The 22,029-nt window shown below is 44.7% G+C and overlaps 1 long non-coding RNA gene across 1 annotated transcript; it reads left to right on the top strand.

Annotated features, from left to right (window-relative positions):
• The first annotated feature begins 749 nt into the window (after positions 1 to 749).
• Positions 750 to 10,961, top strand: LOC149353921 (uncharacterized). The gene is made up of 4 exons (XR_016289611.1): positions 750 to 1,021; positions 2,352 to 2,459; positions 5,763 to 5,810; positions 10,840 to 10,961. It is a non-coding gene; the product is annotated as an uncharacterized LOC149353921 (long non-coding RNA).
• The last annotated feature ends 11,068 nt before the right edge of the window (positions 10,962 to 22,029 follow it).

Genomic DNA, 22,029 nt, shown 5'->3' on the forward strand with positions numbered 1-22,029 from the left:
CCGGACGAATCCCTTCCCGGGCATCGGTGGCCGTCGTGTGGTTTCGCGCGACGAGGGGCCCACGTTTCTTGCGTGTCCTTCACCTCACCCGGTGAAGGCTAATTTCGAGCGCTGAGCTAAACAAGCAAGTATACTAGTTTCATCGAAAGCAGCCTTCAACTTCAGAGTCCCAGGGACGGGCGTTGCCAAAGGGGGGCCACCGCAGATAACCACCGTAAGATGGGCCACCGCAGTAATTGAAAGCGAAGGTCACTTCCCGCGCTTGCAAGAGCTGAGATAAGTATTTTTCTCGGCTGCTACTAATTGTGACCAAGGCCGAGCAGTTGGAGACGGCGCGGAGACGACGCAGTACGAAGCAGTAACTGAAAGTAGCCGCCTGTCTCACACGGGTATTTCCGCTTTATTAACTTCTCCGCTGACGAACACCGGCATAGGGTGCCCTAAACCGGCCGGTAAGCAGCCAAGCGCCACCAGCGCGGGGATCTGTGCCCCTGCGGTAGCATGCTCCTTCGTTGGCTTTGAAACGCGCGCGCAGTAGTCGAGGGCGGGACTTATGCGATGACGTCAGCCCGGACAAGATGGCGCCGAGCTGGTTTTTGGCTTCACAAAATGTCACGTGACGGCCTCTCCTCTCTTTTTCCTTCCTCCATGCCTCGAGGCGATGCCTTTCTAAACGGGCCGAAGGAAGCCGGAACTGGCCGAAGCGCTAGCCAACGAACGCAGCGTCTGGGGAGGGACAGCATGGCGGTCAGCGGCATGAGCCATCGCTGGCATGAGCATTTGTCACTCTTCCGATATGTGATGTGCCGACAGCAGTGAAATTCGCTGGTGCGATGTACGAAAACGTGGTAAGGTGCTGAGTAAACCTGTGTTTATAGCGTGCGTCAGCGGGCTCGGCGGATAGCGCGTCGTCCTTTGCGCGCCTTCACTGGAAACGCTATGCTGACGGCGGGGCTCATTTCCTCCATGGCGGAGCAGCTGGTGGGAGACCACTACCCGGGTGACATCTCGCATCTTTGGGGTAAGTTAATTTTTTCGAACCTGTTCATTATTTCAAAGCCTTTGCGCACAACTGGCCACGTCAACACAGCTAGTACAGAGACGCGAAGACGCAGTGCCTATCGCGGCAGCACGCAGTGCCTATCGCGGCAGCACGCAGCGCTGAAAGGTTGTTTGCTGGCGGCACACGGGCATGAATGCGCGTGTAGTGTTAGTGGTCACACGGTCATGGTCAGTATGCCACGCAAATATGCACAGCTGATCCGATCGCGGGGTGCACGATATCGGCGCCGTACTGCCGCCGTACTGCCATTCATCTCTCGCCGAGAATGGAATATGTGCCCGCTAATAGATCTTCGGCCCGGGATTTACATTCTCGCCGCATGTTACGCTGTAATTGAAGTAACAGCGCTCGAGCAGTTTAACTACGTAGACTGCGATTCAGCTGTATGCGTTAGGATTGAGCTTCCTCCTCTTTCACTTGTATTTCACTTGTACTTTTATAAATTGTGTATTTAAGGTCCGAAGCTCCGTATGATCCAGCTGCGTTCGCCAGTGCAGTCGAGCCTTGAATAGCAGAACGGTGAGATAAAAACAAATTGCTCTGAAGTTTTTCGCCTCTATTTTGGCATTCGCTTTTTCATACTTTGGCTCGGAGCTGAAATGGTACAAACAACTGCAAAATGCACACAGGTGCCCTAGCTCCATTTGCCCTAAATCCCGAAGTTGCAGTGAAATTTAAGGGTAATTGAGCCTTTAATATGTACGAAGAATAAACTTGATTGTTTCATGATTATAACCAATGGCCCAAATAAATCTGACTTTGACTTAAATATGCTGAAGTACCTCTCCAATACCTTATTTGATGTTAAAGGAAAAAGTGTGGTTTTTCTGCAATTGGCACTATTAATTCATCATACCTGTGAGAATGTGAAATCAGTGCTAATCATGCCAGATTTCAAATTGAGGGACGCATGCAGAATTTGAAGCAAACCAGCCTTCTACTGAAAATATCGTTCTGCTGTGGTCTGTTCTTTTGAATGGTGGCATGTATTGTAGAAACGATGCTGGATATCGATATGCAAGTGATGTCTCGTCTGAGGCTAGCTTGTGAATGACTGCCGTGGTTATGAATTTCTTGTTGCATGGCCCACTTCGAAATGTGGTTAAACAGTCGTGTTCCATTCTGCGACCGGCTCCTTTTTGTGCTTTGCATTTTTATTTTTTTGTTTATTTTTATTTCAAAATACTGCAGGCCTATGTGGCCCAGGCAGGAGATTTTGCCTTACATGCTTGATTCTAGTCCATTTTTTGCACTGTGCTGCTGTTAAATGTGTCTTTTTACCTTGCAGCAAGCTCCACATAGCTTTACCAGCAATGCCTCTTCCAAGCTCTCCAGTATAGCTGTGCCAGCCTTTCACTTGGTGCTAGGATGCCCAGCAAGCAAGCAGGCTTTTGAGGTAAGCACTGAAGACATCTTCCGACACAAGTAGCTTTTATTTTCCTAGTCCACTGCTACTTGTGTGACCCCTCGTTATGTTGATTTTGGCAAGTTAGGTTGCCTATTAAGGGCTCTCTTTTGTTTTTCACCTGCTGCTGTGGCCTACTGCATTGGTGTTCGGCTACTGAGCCCAAAGACTCGGGATTGAATTGTGGTGGCTTCGTTTTGACAAGGTGAAATGCATATTTGCTCGTGTGTTATGCAATGCCAGTGCATGTTAAAGAATCTTTCGTGGTCGAAATTTATGCACAGCCCTCCTCTATGAATGGAGCTATTGTTCAACTTTGAGGCATTAAAGGGACACTGATGGCAAGCTGAAGTTGACCTGTGATGATGAAGTTCCGCATCCTAACCACAAAGACGACACTTTTTCTGAAAGTGGAGCTTTATAAGCCAGAGAAAGCAAAACATACAATTGTCATCAGCACCGGCTGATTTCGGAGGTAAATTGCGATGCGCTGACTCCGTTTTTTTTTGCACAGATTACAGAGGCTAGGCTGAACTGCCATTCACCTCAGAACGGTTATCATGGAGTCCTTTCTGTAGACTTCATGAGTTCAAATCGAGTGGCGGGAAAATTTTTAAATGTAATTTTTGCGCCAATCATTGCGTTGATGGCCTTTGCGCCGCTGTTAAAAACTGGGATAGCAGTATGGTATCCCATAAAACTAGGTTCAGGACTTGCAAGATGTGGTTTATCACATTCCGCTAGCTTGTGCAAGAAACTACTTCAGGGATATGTGCAGGGTTCTTTAATGTGTTCCTGAGTGAGCACTAACTCATTAGGGGGAAGGCAGCTTCTAATCTGGCACTACAGTGCCAATGTCGTGAGTGTAAATCATAAGATGACCCATCAGTGTGCACGCCTGATTTCTGTGACACTTCAGTGGTGTATAGAAGTGGTAAACAAATCTGTAAGGTATTTGATGCATATCTCCAAGGCAACGGCTGTATGAGTAGCGAAGCCATTAGTCAATCTTCAATGGAAAGAATTTTCTCTTTTAGATGGCGTGCTTGTATATCAGTGCCAGTTATTTGTTGTCCTGCCTTTCGCTGGTGTGGGTCATGTGTGGCGCATCTTCATGCGAGCCTTCTTTTCCTTCACAAAAAATTCAATTGATAGTCCAACCTGTTTTCTTCTCTTTTTCTGTGTTGCATCTTTTGGCTGGTTTTAAATCTGTAACTGAGCTCAGACCGTGATAATTACAGCCGGAAAACAGGGCTACTGAATGTGAGCTTGGCATACATGCATACTGTATGTGTGAAAGTGCAGTTTACAATATTCAGAAATGCTTGATAGCGTTACAAGAATCTAAAATTTTGTTGGAATTCCTATTTGTTCTCTGTTCAAGTGTCGAGAGTTTTTCCGCTTCATCGTGTGATTAGAGCCACTTTGGTACTTACGCTGAAATCTTTTCTTTAGCCTGCATGTTTCTCACTTTTGGGGCAGAAACGTGGAGGCTAATGAAAAGAGTTCAGCTTAAAAGAGTATAGACACCTAATCTTGGTGGCATGTTTTCTTCTCTATAATGATGCGGAAGACACTACTATGCATGAATCACCATCTGGTATTCGCGTGAGACCGCTAAATAATTTATAATCAACTTTTTCTGCCATCCTGTTTCGGTGAACTATTTGACTATGGCTATGACATCAAAGAGAGGTTATAGGTCACGTGAGGCGTGGAAAAACTGCACTTATAATCGCTGCTTCATCATTTTAATTCGCTATAGTGCTGACGCCAGCATTCCTTAAGAGCCAGAAGTACCAATTGTATTGCAGTTTTTCATGCCTCACGTGACCAATAACCTCGCTTTGACATCACAGCCATCATTCAGCTGTCGAAAGCGAAACAAATACAGCAGGAGAAAGAACTTTGATTATAAATTATTTAGCGGTCATAGGAGGATGCCATGTGGTAATCCGTGTATAATACTTTATGCCTTATTACAAAGAAAAAAACACGTGCCAAACGATAAGGACAGCAAAGTGAGCTATGGAAAGAAAAATGATAAGTCTAACATTAAGAGACCAAAAGGGGTTGGAGTGGGTGAGGGAACAAACGCGGGTTAATGACATGCTACTTGAAATTAAGAGGAAGAAATGGGCCTGGGCGGGGCTTGTAATGCGAAGACAACATAACCGCTGGTCCTTAAGGGTAATGGAGTGGAATCCAAAAGAATGCAAGCATAGCAGGGGGCGGCAGAAAGTTAGATGTGCGGATGAGATTAAGAAGTTTGCGGGGATATGGTGGCCACACCTAGCAAAGGACAGGGTTAATGTGGAGACATGGGTGAGTCCTTTGCCCTGCAGTGGGCGTAGTCAGGCTGATGATGATGGTATGTGTCACACCTGCTGCTTCGTGCTATCAGCTGGCCCATGCTTGGCCGACCAGACTGACCAAATTTGTGATGTGGGTTTTCTATTGCACCTGCATTTGTGTACACAGAGGGCTTGAATGGTAGCAGGTGATCCTGTGCATGTGTTCACGCCACAGCACACATGACCCACACTGAAAGCTTCTCTGCCTTTAGTAAGACAGCTGCATCAGTCTGGGGCATAACGTATCCCAGTGCTAGAGTATGAGTAAATTGCTCTGGAAATTTAATCTCGTATCAGGTAGCATAGCGCAAAAGAAGGCTAGCACGGCTGCCTAATATTTTCTTGGGCAGCTGTGTTGGATTTTCAGTGCCTGTTAGTGTAATCCGTTAAAGTTCACTGTCACCCATTCGTTTCTATGTAAATTAGGAAGTCCTTAGAGCCCTGTACTTTTTAATGATAATAACAAGGTAATGCAGTAATTCAATTGTACCTGTTCTCTTTCAACACAGTAAAGTGCTGCTGGGTCGAGTTCACAGTTTTACTGTGTAGGTGTGCTCGGGCTGTCATCATCATCATCAGCAGCAGCCTGACTACACCCACTGCAGGGCAAAGCCTCTCCCATGTCTCTCCAATTAACCCTGTCCTTTGCCACTTGCGGCCACTGTATCCCCACAAACTTCTTAATCTCATCCACCCACCATTTTTTCCTGTGTGTGTGTCTTTTTTGCCATTCTGAAATTCAATCATACAAATGGATTGATGCACGTAGTGTCAGGTGCGTAATGTGATACCACCAGCTCACCCCAAGCTGTGCTCAGATTTGCCTCATTGCTGCAGGAGCAATAAGGCAGGCTTGAGGCTGAGTGGTGCAAAAACGTGATTTTTCGAGAATGTCTTTGTGGAAATTGCAATTAATCATGTGAATTTGCTTTCATTTTAGGAGCTGCACACAAGCTGTGCGCCTTTCCATGCTGATCATGCTGGCCAGGTACGCTTATGGTTACATTACTAGGTTGTTTTCATAATGGCAGTTGTGGATTTCTGTGTGGTTTTAAAACATAAATTGTATAAGTATTTGGCCTGCCACAAAAGTATAGTGGTGCATTCAAGGCCAGTGTTACAAAGGGATGTTTTGATTGCTGCAAGAACTTGAAGGCCCCTGTGTGGTCACTGTGGAAGGCCCCCTCCCTACTTAGGAATTGCTATTTGGGTTACTCAGTCATTTGGCAGAGGAATAGTGTATAGAGATAAGGGATGGAAGAATGCTTCCAACTAAAGAAAAAAATCCAGCAAGCAGTCATAAAAGCAGAAGTACAAAAATGGCAAGGCTTTCTCTAATTTACATCGAATCTTTTTCACTTAGACTTCTTATTGCATAGAACGGCTGATGCTTGGCTTACACACATATTTTCTTTAGGTATGCAGTAGGTCTCACATTCTTGTATGATATGGTCACGGTGCCAAAAAGTGATGGTGGTGTTAGAAAACTCGGAATATAGAGGAATGTCTTACAATCAGCAGCGAGACGGGAGGCCAGTGTTCCTCGAACTACGTTCGTGCACCTTTCATGTCTGGCTGATGCAGCAGCTGTTCTGGTTATACAACTTCAAGTAGAAGTTAGATACAGAGCACCAATAGCACTATCTATACAAGTCGCAGCGTGCTCGACATTGCACTCGTTTCGCTTACATGCTCCCATCTTTCATTTGTTAAAAAGTGGCCAAAAGTGCTCAATAAGTTGAGTAGGCATCAGAAAGGCACTTCGACCTCATATATAGCTGTAGAGTTCTTACAGAATAATATAACTTGTGTAAGTATGGAATGACCACAATTGAAAGGCCACATTTCTTTTCAACTAAAGTGGCTGTTTGGACTTGTTGGTCAGTGATCATGGTTAAAGAATGCAGTGTGAAAAAACAAGGACAAATGAAAAAGTGTACAGGACTGGCGGGTGTCCATTTCTTCGTTTGTTTTTGTCTTTTCGCACTGCATTCTTTAACCGTGATCACATTTCTTTGTCCTTTACATTTTTTTACAAAGCTCGTGCTTGCAAATGTTAGAACATACGAAAAAAAAAATGAAGCCTGGCTGATAACCGCCAGAAATTTTGACCTGCCAAATATACTCACGAATGCAACAGTGAGACAGGTGGGCAAAAAACATCAGTACAACTTTTTTAGATTTTTGACAGTAGTGGTGCTTGTACTGCAGCTCTGTTGCCTTCATGCATATATTTTGTAAATGAAAGGTTTTTCTGATTGTAGCCGGCCTTCAAGGTGCTGGTGTTTTGGCATCTGTTTTAAACCTCTGTATGCAAAAGCCTTGCCAAAAATAGCTATCAGGAAATGCGTCTATTGGAAGAAAAGTGACATAGGATTGCGATCATTCCGTACATACACCAGTTATCTCGTTCTTTGAAGAATGCTGGAGCCAGGTGCAAGGTTGTGCGGGCCTTTTGGCCCCTAATAAGCTTGAGCACCTTTGCCCACTCATTGACTAATGGAAGACAGGCATTAGTAAGTGAAAAAAGCACAATGTCAGCACAGCTTAACAAATGTAAACTGTGCTCGGTTGTGTTTTTTCTCATTTCTTTGCTACATGATTGAAGATAAAGGTACTATCAAAGTAAATGAAAGTAAATGGAAGGCAGTATTAGTGAAAATTTTTGATTTCATAGCCTAACTTAGATTGTCCAAATTATATAGTGCACCAATAAATTTCGCACATTACGGTTTGAAGGCAGGTGTACTTTGTCCAGGCTGGCTGTTGCATCAACCCAATATTAAGGGAGTAGAACTTGCATACCTAGCTGCCTCATCTCCACAATCTTGTGGGTCATTGTAACTTGTCCATCTGGACAGGGGAATGTTTCCAATGCTGCCTTTGTTTTTCGGCACCATGTCTAGCAGATGCAGGGGACTGCCAAGCTCCCGACCGCTCAGCTAAAAACAGTGTCATGCACAATGCAAGCATCAACCTTCCTACATGATTACAATTGTAATTACGATTGCAATGAGGTTTCTGGCAGTAAATTCAGTTGTGAGTCATTGCTCGTACTGTGTACTTCCTTTGCCCCTCATCTCTGGGTCCTATTTCTTCTTGATAGTCTTCCTGGTCTGAGCTTCTGTGATAGCCTGTTGACATACACGAGAGATGGCATCTATGAATTTAGAGTGTTATTGGCTCTGACTGAAAAACATGCACTTTCCAGGACTACTACCTGCAGATGTGCCATATCTGTTTTCATAGCCACTGTTGTGCTGTAGTTTTGCTATCCACTTCCCTATTTTGTAATGGAAGATTTCTAGGCTGTAGCAGGCCAGACACATATAACTGTAATGCATAGACTGCTGTATACATTAGTTAAAATTCATCGTCATCAGCCTGACTACACCCACTGCAGGGAAAAGGCCTCTCCCATGTCTCTGCAATTAACCCTGTCCTCTGCCAATTGTGGCCACCATATCCCCGCAAACTTCTTAATCTCATCCGCCCACCTAATTTTCTGTCGCCCCCTGCTACATTTACCTTCTCATGGAATCCACTCTGTTACCCTCAAGGACCAGCGGTTGTCTTGCCTTCGCCTTACATTCCCTGCCCGAGCCCATTTCTTCCTCTTGATTTCAAATAGGATTTCATTAACCCGCGTTTTTTCCCTCACCCACTCCGCCCGCTTCCGGTCTCTTAACGTTACACCTATCATTTTTCTTTCCATAGCTCTCTGCGTTGTCCTCGAATTAAGCTGAACCCTCATTGTTAGCCTCCACATTTCTGCCCCATAGGTGAGTACCAGTAGGATACAGCTGTGTTAGACTTTTTTCTTGGGGGATATTGGCAAACTGCCTTTCACGATCTGAGAGAACCTGCCATATGCGTTCCACCCCATTCTTATTTCCCACTCATGATCCGGATCAGCGGTCACTACCTGCCCTAAGTATACATATCCTCTTACTACTTCTAGCACCTTGCTACCAATTGTGAACTGCTTTTCCCTTGCTAGACTGTTGAGCATTACTTTGGTTTTCTGCATGTTCATTTCTAGCCCCGCAATTCTGCTCCGCCTATCTAAATCATTCATCATGCTTTGCAGTTCATATCCTGAGTGGCTTAGCCAGGCAATGTCATCAGGGAATCGCAAATTACTTAGGTATTCTCCAGTAACTCTTGTCCCCAACTGTTCCCATTTCAGGCCCCGGAACACCTCGTGTAAACAGGCGGTGAATAGCATTGGTGAAATCGTGTCTCCCTGCCTGACACCTTGCCTTATTGGAATTTTGCTGCTGACCTTATGGAGAACTATGCTAGCTGTGCAGTCGTTATGAATATCTTCCAATATTTTCACATAACACTCTTCTACACCCCGATTCCACAATGCCTGCATGACAGCTGTGGTTCCACCGAGTCAGTTGCCGTCTGGTAGTCAATGGAGGCTATATATTGGAGTTGGTTATATTCTGCCCATTTCTCTTATCACCTGATTGATTGCATGAATCTGGTCTCTTGTTGAGTATCCTTTATGAAAGCCTGCCTGATCATTTGATTGATTGAATTCGAAGGTTGTCCTGAGCCTATTAGTGATTACCTTGGTAAATACCTTGTAGACACTGGATAGTAAGCTGATCGGTCTGTAAATCTTCAAGTCCTTGACATCTTTCTTGTGAATTAAAATAATGTTCGCATTCTTCCAAGCTCCTGATACGCTCGTGGTCACGAGGCAAGCGTATACAGGGTGGCTAGTTTCTCTAGCATAATCTCTCCTCCATCCTTCAACAAATCTGCTGTTGCCTGATCCTCACCAGCTGCTTTACCCCTTTGCATTGCTCCTGAGGCTTTCTTTACTTCCTCCCTTGTTACTGGCAGGATGTCCCATTGCTGTTTTCTACTGCCTCTCTCTGTAACGTTCTGATTACATTCACTACTGTAGAGATTTGTGTAGAACTCTTCGCCTACTTTAACTATCTTATCCATATTGCTTATGACATTGCCGTCTTTGTCTTTTAGCGCATACATCTGGTTTTTACCTGTGATTAGTTTTCTCTTCACTGATTTTAGGCTACCTCCATGCTTTAGAGCATGCTAGGTTTTCTCCATGTTCTTATGTTGGCTACCTTGCACTTATAAATAACTTCGATAGCTCTCCTAGTTCTATTCTATCTCTGAAGTTAGACGTCCTCATGCTTTGGCGTTTCTTCACCAGGTCTTTCGTCTCCTGAGATAGCTTGCAGGTATCCTCTCGAATGATCTGACCACCTACTTCTGCAACACGCTCCAATGAATTTAAATATATATTTAAAGATAACAGCTAAAGTTGGAGATTGAGCTTTGAGATTTGCACTTCAACTCGGGAGTTATGCCGCTGCTACACAGAATACTTTATCGCCGTAGAGATATTTCATCATCTCGCACCAAACTGCTGTGGCACCACTGTCACAGTTGATAATTTTGCTGGGAAGCTGTTGTAGCACTCACGCAGTTTTGAAAAGGTGGTATTCATTGTTTTTGTGCTATTGGCAACAGTGATAATATGCTTGCTGCAGTGTTTTGTGGCCAGCCTTCTTTTTTTTTCAGTGAAATAAGTTGTACATTTCATGTTGAGTATTCTTTGAGCGATTAAATTGCTTTGATTTTATTCCTTAGTGTATAGTTGCGAGTGCTCCATGTCTGAGTGCAAATTTCTACCACTGAAAAGCCTTCAAAATCTTGATAGATGTCCACACTGTTCTAGGGACTCTGTGGCTATTGGAAATGCCCATTTAGCTGCATTCAAGTGCCGCTGAGTTGATAGCCATTTGAAAGCCTTCAAAATGCCTGTGTGACACGGTTATTAGATTTTGTGCAGGTTTGATGCTGAGCAGCCTGCGTGCTTGAGTTGGGTTTTCCAATGTCTGTATTTCAAACCTGATACTTTTCGAAATCATCATTAGTTCATTAATGGAAGAACTACTTGTCCCCTTTTCTGGAATTTCCAGAAAACAAATTAACTGAATTTTTTTGCATATACTGCTACCTTTTTGCAGGTGATGCATAGTGAGAACCTGGATCAAGACGCCAACCTGCTGGACTTGGAGAAACTGAAGAAATTGTTTAGCCACTGTGTGGCACCCATCATGAGGGATGTGGCATTAATAAAGCCAGTTAAGGTGACCTTATCTATGTCCTTTTGCAAGCATGCTACACACATGAGAGCCATCCCACGAAGCACCACTTCTGCAAAGCTTGTTATCTCACAACATGCATGCTGAATGAGGCAGTGACAGACAGATGAGGAGGCCTTAAGGCAGGGCATTGGCGTAACGTGTTGAGCAGTGATGTAGGAGCCTTGCAGCCATGCAAGGTATTATCGGTATCATGATGGTAACTCCATTTGACACTGTCTAGTGCTCTGTGAGCCAGACAAGGCTCTTGAACATTCTGGGGCTCACCCTTGGCTCTCGGACATTCTGGAAGCCTCACCCGGCTTGCGCATATTACGCGAGGATGTCTCCTGCTGTACGAGCCTTACGCGGCTTGCGCACTTTATGTGACAGATGTCTCGCGTTTGCGAGCTTGCTCGGCTTGCGCAAATTATGTGAAATATGTCTCGCGTTCTGCGACCTCGCTCAATCGTCACAATGTGCGTGGCAATAAACACGCAAAGATAGGCACGCAGAATCCACGTTCAATATTTTCAATAGGGCAGTGGGTTAACGTGTGGTGTAAGCATCTCAAAGTCAAAGTCAAAGTGTTTATTTAGACAACTCAATGGTACAGTTACTTGGGCGCAGACTAAAAGGCAAAAGGATGCCTGACAAAGAGTCCACGCCCTTCTTGCTCCCATTCGAGAGCACAAGACATTCAGCGCATAAAATAGACACAAAAACGAAATGGAAATACAGAAATGATTGGTTAACAGTGAACTGCAGTAATTTCATCTTGAACATTTATCTACAGTTGGAGAAATACTATGAGAGACAACAGAATAAAATAAAGAAAAAAAAGGAGTGGTTATGCCTGGAGTGACAACAGATACATGGAGATGCAATTTTTGAAAGCTTTCAATGATTTGCTTTCTTGAATAATGTTTACAGCAGGATGGTGATCTGTAGCTAAGTTTCTGGGCGCCGTAGTTAGTACGTATTTGATCCTTATTATAACTTATGTGCCGTATGTTGTAGCTGTGTGGTTTCGTGAGATATTTTTGACAAAAGGCGGCAGGATCAGAATGCATTTGTTGGTAAGTGGCTAACGCTATCTTTTTGTTTATAACATTCCACAGTGTAAGCAATTGGTGTTTCCTAAACAATGGGGCAGTGTGGCTAAGGTATGGTGCATTATCCATTAGTCGCAGAAATTTCTTTTGTAATAAGTATATGTTTTCTATGCTTGTTTTAGGTGCTGTGCCCCAAACAAGAAGACAATAGTGGAAACGCGAATGTACCAGTGTGTAGTATAGATGTTTATTTAGCCACATAGGCAAAAGGTCTTTTAATTTATAGATGATACCAATGGACCTAGAGATACCTGTGCGAACTTTTTCAATGTGAGGGGACCAGTCGAGATGTTCGTGAAATATGACGCCAAGAAATTTATGAGATATTGCACGTTCAATAGATTCATCACAAAATTGAATCAGTATTTCTTGTTTAATGCACTGGTTACGTGCGCGGAATATAATGTACTTAGTTTTTAGTGTTTAACTGCAGTTCGTTAGTGCGGAGCCATGTGGATAAGTTTTGCAGCCATATATTGGTTTCTACTTGGAGGGCTTCCAGATCTTGTCTGCAGAAGAATACATTGGTATCATCAGCGTACAGTACTATTTCTGGTGTAGAGGGCACGTTAATTACATCATTTATATAAAGAAGAAATAACAGCGGCCCAAGGATTGATCCTTGCGGAACTCCATAATGTATCAGACCTAAGCTGGACTTTGCATTCGGAATGTTCGTGTACTGTTGACGATTTGAGAGGTAATTCTTTATTAATGTGAGAGCCGTTCCTCTAATGCCATGTTTATATAACTTGTATAACAATATCGGGTGCTTGATAGAATCGAATGCCTTCCTAAAGTCAAGAAAAACACCTATTGTATATATTTTCTGCTCAAAATTGTCTATTATCTTATCCTTAATTTTTATTAGCGCCATTTCAGTAGATTTCTCTTTCTGAAATCCATATTGCTGTTCTGCGATGATATCGTTTCGCTTGCAGAAGTTTAGTAGTCTGATGTTTATAACCTGTTCAACTGCTTTCGAGAGGACTGGTAGTACTGAAATTGGCCTATAGTTATTTATATCATTTCTATCGCCTCCCTTGTGTATGACGGAGACTTTTGCAATTTTTAGTTTGTCTGGAATTATTCCGCTACTCAAAATCAGGTTGCATATATGCGTAAGTGGCTCACTAATCATGTGTCTAACGGATTTTATAGGTTTAACTTTAATATCATCAGCACCACATGCACTGCTACTTTTTAAGTTTTTGATTACTGTGCAGATTTCCAATTCTGTAGTTGGAAACATGAACATTGAGCTTTCATTGTTGGATGTGAGATACGATGTAAAATCACAGTTACTTGCCTGAGATTCACTTGAAGCCCCTGATATGAGAAAATGCTCATTAAGTTTGTCAGCAAACGACGCCCCTGTGTAAGGCACACCATTTATAACGAGTTCAGAGATGCCGTCTCTTTCATTTTTGGACATTAGCTTGTTTACGGTATTCCATACCTGTTTAGGGTTGTTGCAGATATCAGTAAACTTATGTTCGTAATAACTGGTCCTGGCTTTTTTAATATCAGAGCTTAAATTGTTACGAATTCGTTTATACTCAATCAAACTGTCTATATTTTTCGTTCTGATAGAAGAGGCAAATAGTCTGTCACGATTTCTAATTCTTTTCAGAAGTTCAGCATTTATCCATGGTTTTCTGGCTTTTTTACACTTTGAATTGCACTGTAGGAAAGGCTTGATTATAGAGCTCGGTAACTGTTTTAATCTGACTGACAGCTCCATTTTGTGGCCCATGGCATAGAATATAGTGAAGCGAACACCTTCCAAGGTTTAGCTGTGAAAGGTGCTTGTGTCAGCTCTAACGCCATTTGTGCACTTCCCGACCGCGACAAACTCGTACTTTCAACAGGACAAGCAAGGCTACTAACATCAGTTGCAGTTGCACTACAGGTTAAAAGGACACCCGAAACATGAATGTTTTAAGCTAAATATATTGGAATCTTATTTCCATGAGCTGTTCCATGAGCCTGTGATCTGTACAGAGCAGTGGTAACATCCTACGTAGCGCCTGAATTGAGTAGCCATTGGACAAACGCGTGAGCCGTCGCCAGCTCTTCAGTGAATGTCTAGTGCACATACCGTTGCTTGCTTGTTCGCGACCTTGTACACAAACTTTCGCATCATGACATACCTACAATGAATTCGTCACTAGCTCCTTTCCCGTATGTTTGTCATTATCTTTCGTTTTTTGCTTCCTAATAAACAACTAACAAATCCTGAGTTGCAATTCTCGAAGACATTGATGGAGTGAATATATACTTCTTTGCTAAATCCAGCTAAAACCAGTAATCACCTGTAGTGCATCCATCTTCACCTGCCTGAGTTCCTTCTGCAGAGCCTTTTCCTTGCCTTCCCAGGTAACCTCCTGAGCAGTTCCCAATGAAGCTGCGCTGGGCCACTGCTTATCTTCACCACACAGTTGGGGTGGCTCCCTTGAGATTTACTGCATTATTATGGATTCCATCCAGGGTGTGTATATAGCCTTTTCCATCTGGAAACAATAAAATAATGCACCTGCAGGAAGCAGAACAGGCATAAAATTTCGATGCCATATTTACAGCCAAAAATGAAATGTTAATTCTGGGTTTATGGGGGTTTAACGTCCCAAAGTGACCCACGCTGTGAGGGACGCCGTAGTGAAGGGCTCCGGAAATTTCGACCGTCTGGGGTTCTTTAACGTGCACTGACATCGCACAGTACACGGGCCTCTGGAATTTCGCCCCCATCGAAATTACGCCGTCGCCGCCGGGATCGAATTGCATTTGTTGATTGCATACTGCCGCATGTTACTATGCGTTGATACCTGTTGAAGCGTGCAAGGCAGAAATCATTTTGTAGTTTAAAAATAAACGCGAAACTTACACCTTGAGAATGATAGTGTCATGCATTAGTAGTAGCTTCTTATATAAGAAAGTGAAAACAGTAATTGTGTACTTTGCCTTTTTATTCCTTCAACTGTACAAATCATTTAGGAAAATGAGTTCATTCTTATTAAAAATCCCAGATTAGTGTATGTAGTAGCAAACACTCAAAAATAATAAGATAGTATGCAACAGTAGGAGCACTGCCTGCGTTTCACACAAGAGGCTGGGCCTGCTAAGAGCAATTTTGTAATTCCAGCTCTTCCACATGCCCTTGACACAACACTGAAATGTGAAGTACCTAAAAAATTTAAATGTGGTAAAGCAGAAAATGTAACACAAACTGACGACACACTAGTAGACAGAGGAAGTAGAAATAGTTATGCTATAAATAGCACCAAAACACACTGGCCTTCAGAAGAAAACATGACGCAATTAGTCACGTCTAGATACAGATCCACGCAAGACAAGCCAGTTATTAGAGTAGCACAAGCACACCTACAATCAAGTATTTATAAAAATGTATGCATGTTACAAGCCAAGTGGTCCTTATTTGAAGAAAATAGCGCCAGAGCATGCAAACCACGAAAAGACAAGGACGAGACACAAAGCGCTACGGTAGAAGGATGATGGTTATCCTACTGGTACAACTGTTTATGAAGGGTGCTATGTGACACAGGTGTTACAGTAGAAGGATAACAAGGTTGTCCACTTGCTGAAATATCGCCTTAAAATGCAGCTCTATATCCCGTCACTTGATAGCGCTTTGTGTCTCGTCCTTGTCTTTTCGTGGTTTGCATGCTCTGGCGCTATTTTCTTCAAATCAAGTATGCACCAACTCGCCCAAGAAGAAGTGTTAATGCTCCTTATTGCTATGCCATTTTTCAGTATGACCATTGCCACTAAGTGCATGAGAAAAAGAGGGTAACGTTTTCGCATGTTACCTCTTTGTTGTTTGGTTTGCTGTTTTTTGTACTTGGCTCCTTTCTATTTCTGAGTATATACTGCAACCCATTAATGTGGAAAACTGATAGTATAAACAGTTGTGAGTGCGACATGCATTCGTATTATATCCTGTACTTTTGAAATTGTTTAACCATGTCATCAGGTACCAAGCCAAAAACTGTTAACCAGGTCACTACAATCTCCTAAATCTAATATAGGTGTGTTAGAGCAAGAATACTCACTGAAATGGCAAAAAACCTCACTGAGAGAGCGCTTTGTGGTGAACATGGGGAGTGATGCAAATTGATAGGTTTATTGGGTTTTAACGTCCCAAAGCAACTAAGGCTTTGAGGGACGCCGTAGTAAATGGGTCCGAAAATTTAGACCACCTGAGATTCTGTAATGTGCACTAACATCGCACAGCAGACAGGCCTCTAGTATTTCGCCTCCATCGAAATTCGGGCGCCGCGGCCGGGATTGAACCCGCGTCTTTCGGGTCAGCAGCCAAGCGGCGTAACCACTGAGCCACCACAGCGCGGCTGACGCAGATGTCACTACTTTGCATGCACTATTTTTCATTTACCGCTTTCAGCTTTTTTGTGCACAGACTGTCTGAACAGTAAACACTATTATTAACACTCAGACCGGGGGGCAGTAAATATCTTGCAAATGCAGTGAGAGGCCATACATAGTAGCGAGAATAAAATCTGTGCCTCCTTATGAGAGAAGTCGTCAGCAAAGCGGGGCCAAGTAAGGTTTACAGTTAAATTACTATTTCAGCTGAAACTATATTGCCTTTCATACTATTCCCCTCAAGTGAAATCAGATACCTTCGCTGGAAAGGTACCTGAGCAGTGCCATGTGATACTGGTGCTAAAGTAGAAGGATGATGCTTATACTAATGCTACAACTGTTTATGAAGGGTGCTATGTGACACAGGTGTTACAGTAGAAGGATAACAAGGCTGTCCACCTGCTGTAATATCGCTTAAAATGCTGCTCTATATCCCGTCACTTGATAGCCGGCATCAAAGTTGCAGTATTTGATGGCGCCTTATTGAGGAGAAACGCACACACTATTTCAAAGGGAAATGCCAACATATGCCATCAACGCTCTCGCTCAAAGATGACTAGTGCAATACACTGATCTCAGTACATATTTCTAAAAAAAACACACACTTAAGAAAACTCAATATATACATGTGCCCTGCAATACACGTTGATCGGGCACAGACAAGGAGAACAGCCCCAAAGTTGTACAGCGGAGACATCCTTTTCAGTGACAGCTCTTTTCAGACTTCTTTGAAGTTCAATCTGTGAATTTTACGGAAGATGAAGTACCCACAATGATTGTGTTACCGGGTAAGGATTCGTATTGCTGGTTTCACACAAACAGAAAGCAAACTTTAAACAGACGACAGTTAACTTGCTCACACTTGAATCCACGATAAGCTCTGGACTGTTTAGGGTTCTTCAGAGATATTTAATCTGAAAGGGCTGCATAAAAAGGCTGCAAAGTGCTCGAGCCTACTTTCGGACTGGATATTCTTCAACCTCCAACAATTATTTTTCTTCACGGTCCCCTGACACTAAAAAGCACTTTACAGCTGCACTGATGAACGGACAGGCAGTCATCTCGTTGGGGAAGCCGCGTAACTTCTCCATTTACGCGAATACGGGTCCATACAGCCAGTTACTGGCTGTGGCTTTTTGAGCTTGTAAAACACCACTGCGAGGCGATTGCACCGACTGTTCAGCCTTGGAGGACGACGTGTTCAGTCTGATTTTCATTCCAATGCGATTAACCGCCGGCTACAGTGGCCAGTAGAGCATTTCGCTTGGTCTGGTTAAATGACGTTAACAATAAATGACGCTAAATGACGTCATGCATACGTATGCGTTTGGCGCGAATTATAAAGTGGTGTTTTTATAGAACCCGCATTTTGGAGACCGCGTCCCTAGGAGGTTGTTGCCTTTCAACGCGCCCCAACTTTATCCAGCCAAATATGTTTGAGTTCCTGCTACTCATATCCTTATTTATGAGCAATTGGAAACCCAATGAAAGTTGCTGGCAAAGAAGGCAGCGGAAACGCAGCAGCCCTAGACGCAGCCTAGGCATGCACAATTCGCAGCGCAAATGCTGGTGCAAGTACCTTTACAAGTATTTGGTCTCTGAGTATAGCAAGGTATGATCCACAAAGCACTGGCTCAAGTCCACAGTTCACAACAGAGTGTACGGCAAGTATCGTTTTTATATTGATGGTTTATTTCATCAACTAAACGAATACAGTGATAGAGCACGTCATCAAAAACGCATGTCGCAGGCAGCACAAACAGTAGCACTGTTTAAGCTGTCTAATCATGTCAATGGTCGCAGTGCAGGAAGGAAAAGGCCCTGAAGTGCTACAAATGTTGCAAGGTGGAACATTTAAATGCACAGAACACATGCTAGGAAAACTACAATTGAGATAAAAAACGACATCAAATAGGCGCACCTAGGAACACATTAGGCATAGAGCACTGACACTACTCTCCACATTTCGTTTCTTCAACTGAAATAATATAGCAGCTGTGTTTACACCTGCATGACAATATTAAAACAAGTTGTTGGCATCAACAATCCTGCTCAACGCTAGAGCATTACATCATACGCAGGGCCTGCACACAACCTCGAGACCTGCTTCTTGTCGCTACCGCAGTAATTTGAAGCAATTCTAATCAAACCAAAGCATACATGATGTGCAGTTTACAATGAAGTACAAGGACATTCAATACTTCCAGTCCTTCGTCTAGTAGGCACAACATCGTGACGCAGCCATCCTGGCCACAAATACGCAGACGGTGCGAAGTGCTAACATACCCTCATGTTTCGCAGCTGGCACTGCGTCTTCTCCAGTCTGAGGTTGCGGCAAAACTGCATCCACGTTTCGCACCTGGACTTGATGCAGCGTGTACGTTATATAACTGCACCCAAATGAATACCATAACCACACAAATGAATACCATAACGTAATACGCCATAATTTCTTTCACCTAAATGCAGTACATTATATTTTAAATGCGGCAGTAAATGCTCGCGAAAAGCCTCCGCGCATCAGAGTGCGGTTACGCTCGCCTGATAGCACGCGACTAGCGGCTTTTCTATGCTCACAGAGTGACGAGAGCGAAGCAGCGAAATGTGTTTAAAACTACATTGACGGTCATGTATATGTATAACGGCAATAACTACTGCTGACCAATTCAGTTAGGGCACCGTCAAGGCGGCGCACATACACGTGGTTGAGTTTCGATACTTTCAGTTGCGAGGGGATCCCCAAATTGGCTTCCCGGTGTTGAAAAACCTATTAATGTCATGCTCATAGCTGTCATGCAGCACAGTTAGTTTTAAATTGGCCTTGCGGCTAGTAGAGGGTACGTGGTTGCTCCCGAGAGCCCGATACCAAGTTCACGTTGGTGGCAGTTGGCTGCACGAAACGAAATAAGACGAATGATGGGCCTTTATCGCACACTTTAGGACTGCAAGTGCGTGCCCTGCGGTTTACTTAAATATCCCCGAGAACATGAAGCCAAGTACGCATGAAACGGTTACAGCTACGAAAGAGACGCGGAAAGTCCGACAAAAGCATATCTAGAGCACACGACAATGGCAAGAGCTCACCTGTGAATGTACAGCCAGGTACAGTGGGAAGCGGTCTGGTAAGACACTGACGGTTGTTGTGCCTGAACCCTCATTCCGCTAGCCTGTCTGGGAACCAGAGCCGTGCACCCAACGTGTGGCAAAGCAAGCCCGGACTCGCCGCCATGGCACGGCTTCCAACGAGTCATCCTGGCTTACCGGCGCAGACCCTTCTTCCTCCTCCTCCTCACTAGCGTCGGATCGAGCCAATCCGAGAGGTGGCCTGTGGCGTGACCTTATCGGAGCAGACGAACGCCTGGTGCAGAGGAACGCAACGGTCACCGGCGGCTATAAGAAGAGAGCCGCACTGAGACGCGGTAGCAGACGGGCAGCAGACACGCCATCGTGCCAGAGAGACGCTCTCCGCAGGGCATCGTCCAAGCCCGTTGTGCTCATGGCCCTTGTACATATCTTGTAAAAAGTCTTGTAAATATTGTATATAAACGTCAGCTCACTAGCCGTCGCATCGACCGTTCTTCGCTCAGGTCTGCTCAGCAGAGGCAGCAGACTGAGATGCCCAAGTCCCAACAGTGGTGACTAGGGTGGGATGTCGCTTCCCAACAGTGGTGGCAGCGGTGCGATGCCAATGTCCCAAAAGTGGTGGCAGCGGTGGGATGCTCAAGACGCAACAGTGGTGGCAGCGGTGGGATGTGGAGTCGTAACAGTGGTGGCAGCGGTGGGATCGACCGGCGGCAGCTACCTCGGCGCGGTGAGCGCCTGATGTTTTCCCCTCAATTCGCCAGACTGCTCTAGCACATGTGATTGTAGTCTAGAGTAGGGCTGTGTGTAGCACTGTAGCTTTGCGGTTTCAAGCCAAGTCGGTGTGCTTTGAAACGAAAGCTAGTGCAGAGTGAGTTAACAAGGCTTTGTTCTAGAGAATTACTTGCGCGTTTCATACTAGTAGTTCTATAGTAGTGAACGGCAAGGGAATTGTAAGCAAAGGGCGAACAGCAAGAGGCTATTGTGTGCGATGGAGAACCTTAAAGTGAAGGAACTCATCGAAATTTTCGAAGAGTTGGGCATTGATTTGGGCCCCAATATACGAAAACATGCGATCCTTGAGATCATGCGGGCACAGGAAGTTACGGGTGAGGAAGCCAACGAGGCCTGGGATGAGATCAAAGAACGCCGTGAGCGCGAGGAGGCGAAAGAACGCCGTCAGCGCGAGGCCAAAGGACGCCTGGAATGCGAGGCCAAGGGACGCTTTGTTATCGAGGGCAAAGAAAGCTGTTGGCGCGTAGAGGCAGAAAAACGGAAGCAGCTTGAGATAAAACGGCCTGCTCGCGTTAGGAAACTTATGGACCTAGAGATTGAAGCGCATCGGATACGTTGTGAGAGAATTGAAGCATTATCCGTTATGCATGAGAGCAACGGTCGGCAGCCTAGAGACAGGCCGCAGCCCTTCGTGATCGCCGAGGATATGGCGAAGTATCTGGCGGAGTTTGAGCACGTCTGCGAGAGAAAGCGCGTTGAGCGGAATAGTTGGGCACAGGAGTTGGTAGCTCTTCTTTCCAGCGAAGAAGTTATCAAGCGCCTGTTGGACGGCGGCTTGGCAGACTATGATGGGCTGAAAGGCTTCTTACTGACGAAATATGACGTGTCACAGGCGGACCTTCGCCAAAGGTACCAGCGAGAGGAAAACAGTACCAAATCGTTTTACGATTTTCCCTACCCGCTAAAAGCCGACATTTTAGAATGGCTGGAAAATGCGGAATGTTCGGACGATCGTGACACAGAGGTGGAGTGCGTAGCTGTGGAGCAGCCCTGTCGGTGCGGCACAGAGGAAGGTAGTCCGTACGTGGCAGTTGTAACTGCGGCTGTAACAGTGGAAGATGCCCCGCATTCGCGAACTGAGGAAACCTCTCTCTCTTCGGATAAGGTAGCCACAGCATCGGACGATGCAGTTGCAGAGGTCTCGCCTATTGAGATTGCAGCGGAGTTGAAGGAAATCGGACCTGCTAGCATGTCAAAAGCAGGAAGAGTTGCAGGGCATGGCAGAGAGGATGTTCGGCTGAACATTGATGAAAAGGCCAGTGCCAATGCTAGAGAAGTCAAAGAGGATGACACAACGCGTTGTGCATTGCGTTCAGCAGAAACGCAGAAACCCGACACTTTCGGTCAACGGATTCGGACGCATATAGACTTTGCGGACGCTAAGTTGGACGCTAATGTTTACGCCGATCGATGCAAAAGAAGTCTCGTGCGTTCGCAGCGCTGTGAGCTCAGTCATATTCCGGAAAGCAGCCGCAGTAGTTGAAACGCCGCATCTGATTGCAAGGCAGACCGTCATCTGCAATCGGCTGGAACACGTCAGGAGCATGACGAGAGCCGCGTGCCATCACTCATGTCGGGAGAGAACGCTGGTTCGTCTGCGCCTGAAGTAGCTAAGGTGCTGGACGGCAGTGGACTTCAGAACCATCCAGACGACATGGGGGTTGTAGACGTCATTCTACGC

Source organism: Amblyomma mixtum, chromosome 3 (assembly GCF_055824585.1).
Source record: "Amblyomma mixtum isolate Tamu chromosome 3, ASM5582458v1, whole genome shotgun sequence".
Lineage (NCBI taxonomy): Eukaryota > Metazoa > Arthropoda > Arachnida > Ixodida > Ixodidae > Amblyomma > Amblyomma mixtum.